At 46.3% G+C, this 5,099-nt stretch overlaps 1 long non-coding RNA gene across 1 annotated transcript; it reads left to right on the top strand.

The window, feature by feature from the left end:
- The first annotated feature begins 3,346 nt into the window (after positions 1–3,346).
- Positions 3,347–5,099, top strand: LOC110503075 (uncharacterized). The gene is made up of 2 exons (XR_016490890.1): positions 3,347–3,445; positions 3,804–5,099. It is a non-coding gene; the product is annotated as an uncharacterized LOC110503075 (long non-coding RNA).

The following is a 5,099-nucleotide window of genomic DNA, read 5'->3' as shown; positions in this document are numbered from 1 at the left end:
TGAATTGACGAAATGTCAAAATCAAAGTAAGCATATGACGATTAAACCACCTGGTTTTCTGAACAATCTTTCAAATTACTATACACAGTAATCATATTATAGTGTGCATGTAACCGTACTCAGTCAGTCAGTCTCCCTCATGCTCTCTGCTTGATACCATGCCTTACTTACCTATTATTGCTCTGTAAAAAGACACTATTAAAGCCTGCTGGAGTCAGGCCTACAAGTCCTTGGTAAGAAACACCAGACCAGGTCCTCAATCTCTTTGCTCCATCTCTCAGGATTATCGAAATCCACTAAATTGGTAAATGGGGGGAGAAGTTTTCCTGGCTACTTTGGGTAGAACCAGCTTGGGGGAGCTGTGGAGTGTCAGGAGCTGTGGGGTGCCAGAAGCTCTGAGTTGGCAGGGGTACGGGTAACGTTAGAGGGTGTTGGAAGAGATGGAACTCCAGCCTGTGAAGTTCTGCAATGGACCATGTGTGGGAGCCCACTACTCTGCATGTCTGGCTGCTAGTGAAGTGGAAAGGGGCCAGGCTGGGCTGGGCCAGGGTTGTGGTGAGGTGAGCAGTCGGTTGGAAATGAGGGGTAGTATGGGGATGTGGAGGGGTTAGTGACCCCCAACCAGCACAATGTGAAAGAGGAATTGATGCAGACACAAATTACTTTAGCATGTGAATGAACCATCACTTCATTTGGCACTAATCCCTGGACCCTTCCCTCCCTCTAGCCCAACTCTGTGTCTGTCCATTCCAACACTTTATCTCCACTTTGGAAAGAGAGCAGTTCACCGAATAAGCAGTCACTGAGTTTTACATTTTAATGTGGAAATGTTGGGTCTTATTACTGGAATTTGAGTTGGCAAAAAATAAGCCTACTGTATACCGAAATTAGGAATTGTTGTAATGTAATGCTTTGTGTTGCACTTTAATTTTAACAGGCAATTTAACAGACATTTCAGACAATGTGCAATAAATCACCAGCCCGCTGTCTTTGCACAGCTGTCAAGCATTATTCCCATTCACACACAGTAAACACACTTGACTGCATCTTGCATCCCTTCCGTGCTGGGGAAAAAGGGGGGAAAGCATGCAATTTTTCCTGAGAGAATGACCATGGTGTCTGTTGGGCTTTCCTTTAGTGAAATGCCAGTTTTGTAATTTATGAAGAGGAAGCATGTTAGCCCTGCATAATGTTATCTCTGGTTCATCCACCCCCCCTGAAGGCAGTTCACGACCTCCATGGTTGAGATATAGCCCACAAGGGTGTTCTGTATGTGTTTGTGTCTGACACTGCTCCTTCTATAGCAGTGGCTGGTTGGCAGTTGGTGGTGGTTGTTGATAGTGATGGGATTGTGGCTAGTCTACTCTACTCAAACCCAGCCTCCCTCCCCTCTTTACCCTCCTAACCCGTTGGAGTAGGGTAGATGGTTCAGTAGTTCTCGCTGTGAATGTCTCCTTTTGTCCCTCTATCTGTCTGTCAGAACGCTAGCTAGCGTTGCACGCAATGCACTGTGCGAAGATAAATATTTAGGGTTGTTTTTCCCCTCATTATGCTTGTTGGGCATTGTGTTGAATAACGCGTGATTAGAGGGGTCACCCACAGAGCGGTTCTAGTATCAGGGAGAGGGATTCACTGAATTGCCTGGAGTTGTAGGTTTCGTGGCTTTTTCAAACATAAGATTAATCTGACATCTTAACCTCACTGTTGACCCCTCACTGACTCCATAGCCTCTTAACCCCATATTGCTTTTAATTTCCCTTAAGTTAAAATACCCTCCAGTCAAAAAGACAGTTTGCATCCCAAATAGCACCAAATCACATGCTGTCACGCCCTGGCCATAGAGAGTATTTTATTATCTATTTTGGTTGGGCCAGGGTGTGACTAGGGTGGGCATTCTAGTTGCTTTATTTCTATGTTTTCTGTTTCTATGTTTGGCCGGGTATGGTTCTCAATCAGGGACAGCTGTCTATCTTTGTCTCTGATTGGAAATCATACTTAGGCAGCCTGTTTTTCAACCTTAGTTGTGGGTAGTTGTCTTTGTTAGTGGCCTGTAATTGTTGGCGACATTTTAAGTAAAGAGAAAATGTACGCTCACCATGCTGCACCTTGGTCCAGTCATGTCCCTGATGACTTTCGTGACAGAACTACCCACCACAAACGGACCAAGTGCCGTGGCCGGGAGGAGCAGCGTTTTCTGGAGAAATGGACATGGGAGGAGGTCTTGGAAGGCAAGGGACCCTGGGCAAAAGCTGGAGAGTATCGGCGTCCAAGGGAGGAGATAGAGCGGCGCAGGCACGAGAGGCAGCCCAAAAACATTTTTGGGGGGAGGCACGGGGAGATTGGCTGAGTCAGGTTGGATTCCTGAGCCAACTCCTGGTGCTAACCGTAGGGAGCGTGGTATTGGTCAGGCACTGTGTTATGCGGTGGAGCGTTCGCACTGCATTCCAGCTCCCCGCATTCCAGCTCCCCGCATTTGCCCGGGCTAGAGTGGGCATCCAGCCAGGACGGATGGTGCCGGCTCAGCGTGCCTGGCCTCCAGTGCAGTGCGTCTCTTTGGCCCAGGATATCCTGCGCCGGCTCTGCGTTCTGTGCACCCTATTCCCTATATAGTGCACTACTTTTGTCCAGACCAGACCTTGTCCAAAGTAGTCCACTAAAAAGGGATTAGGGTGCCAGTTGCGAAGCAGTTCTGTCACACAACACAGCAGGGGAGAATCAAAGACTAATATGCTTTATCATTGGCTACACTTCAGTGGGAATGGATCCGTGAGGGAGATTCTCACTGCTTCATGTTGTCAATCTGATATTTGTGTGGGGAAATACGAATGTGTTCTTTACTGACTCACATGGTTAAATGAAGGTTAAATAAAAAAAGTGCTGCAAGGGAAGTTTAGCCATGCTTCCATAGAATCTGCCGGTCTCATTTCATTACGTCATCAATACATGCCAGTATGGCAGATTTAATCTGATATAACGACAATTATGTGCTATTTTTGTCAAATCTTCCAACTAGATAATCGTTGGGTCAAAACTGCATAGGAATTTTGCTCGGTGTTGCTACCATTGCAACTCTTTTCAGGGCAGTTTCTATTCTGGATATTAGAATTCCCCTGACACACAGAGCAACTAATGGAGAGTCCAGATAGCCCTTGAATTCCTCTTTATGCGCTCCTCTGACAGCCTGAGTGGTCCTTTAACTGGGAAAGTCAATATAGTCTCCCTGGCTTTGTCTGATGCTTGCTAGATCCATTAACATCACAGTTGGATACTGTGATTGTGTGTTCCGTTAGAAAAGTCACACAGGAATACCACTTAACTTAATTTTTATTTCTCTCTCTCTCCTAACAGGACTGGAAAGTGGGGGTGTGACCCTGAAGGAGCCAACCACGGAGATCGAGAGCTCTGCACCAGTGATGTTGCGGTGCCACATTGACGGACACCCGCGGTGAGCCCCACCTCTTCCTTCACCTTGAGTTCAGAGTTCAAAAGGGTGCCTGTGTCTCATGTACATACAACAACCGTACTGAAAAACTGCTCTGGCCCCCATACTGAAAAGACAAAAGGTCTCCCTCCTGACCTTTCTCATGGACTCCTCACCCCTCTTTCATGTTAAGTAAAGGGTTAACACACACATTACCTTGCGTTTCTCGCTTTTGATGCATAGAATTACAGCCACAAAACTGACATTCTATTAAACAAATAGCTTGTGCACACACTATTTTACCTCTGTACTTTTACTGTCAACATTTCAGTCAGAGACCTTTCTCATGCCCTCCTCACTCTCTCTCTCCCCTTCCCTTCAGTCCCACTTGCCACCAGTGGTTCCGAGATAGACTGACAGAAAAAACCCATCAGATCAACAACAAGGAGCACACCGTCATCTTCAAGAGCGCCAGCCACAACGACAATGGCCTGTACTACTGCTGTGCCAAGAATGCAGCCGGCCATGTGTGCAGTAACGCCAACTTCACCCTCAACATTATAGGTGGTTTTGTCCGTTCACATTTATCATGGATGTGTGTGTGTTTGTTGTCTGTGCGCACTTGTCCTGTGTGTGTGTTTAGTCTATGTGTGTGGGCTCCGCTTCTTTGTAAATGCTGCCTCATAATCCTGTTATCTTTGATGACATCTCACACACTGTGGGCCCCCTGGCAATTTTGCCACATTACTACCAAGTTGTCTTTTCTCATTCCTTCCTTTCCATCATGGTCTTCAAAAGAATCACAGTCAATGTGATTACACACACACACACTTCTGAGCCAGGCTGCTCTGTTGAGCCAGGCAACAGTGTGACATTAATAAATCACAAAAGAAAGGTTATGGCGTGTTAGCAGGAGAGCTTTTCATAAATATTTCCACACCTGCCATGGTGTGTTTAGTTACCTGATTGATCTGTTAGAGGCTAGGCCAGGCGGCACTATGAGATTTGTTCTGCAGTGAGTGTGTAGCTGTAGACCATTCGTGTGGAGAGCGAGAAAGGGTTGTTCGGGCTGTCCGCATAGGAGAACTCTTGCAAGAACCAGTTTTGGTTCCAGGTAGAACCCTCTAGGTAGAACTCTTCCATGTAGGACCCTTTCCACAGAGAGTTCTACATGGAACACAAAAGGGTTCTCCTATGGAGACAGCCAAAGAACCCTTTTGGAACCCTTTTTTTTCCTAAGCGTGTATAATGTGATTACCACAGGCCTTACCGGTGTGTAAGTATCCACCTCCACAGCCAACCACTCACACACACACTCTAAATCACACCAATCCACTTATTGTACAGGTACTGTAAATATAAACATTAGCCCCCTCAGTTCATTCCCCCAAATTCTGTTGAACTGTATCAGTCCATGTATTTATGTCCTGGTTTCTGTATACATTTTAGCTCATTATATAGAATATGCATCTCATGTATGTGTGTGTGGAAATGTGCCCCTGAGCACACTACCACACAGAACAGAGTACCCAGTCAGTAGCACATCTGTGGGAGAAACCTGATCTCCACTCTAATTAGTCACCTGCGCTGCTTACACACGCCCGCCCGCATGCACGCACCACACCCCACACACACATTCCCACAGGATTAGTACCTGGATGGAATGAAAAGAAAGAAA

This window comes from Oncorhynchus mykiss, chromosome 23 (genome assembly GCF_057628025.1).
Source record: "Oncorhynchus mykiss isolate SJ-2025 chromosome 23, ASM5762802v1, whole genome shotgun sequence".
NCBI classification, from domain to species: domain Eukaryota; kingdom Metazoa; phylum Chordata; class Actinopteri; order Salmoniformes; family Salmonidae; genus Oncorhynchus; species Oncorhynchus mykiss.
This window is presented reverse-complemented; position numbering and strand designations above follow the sequence as displayed.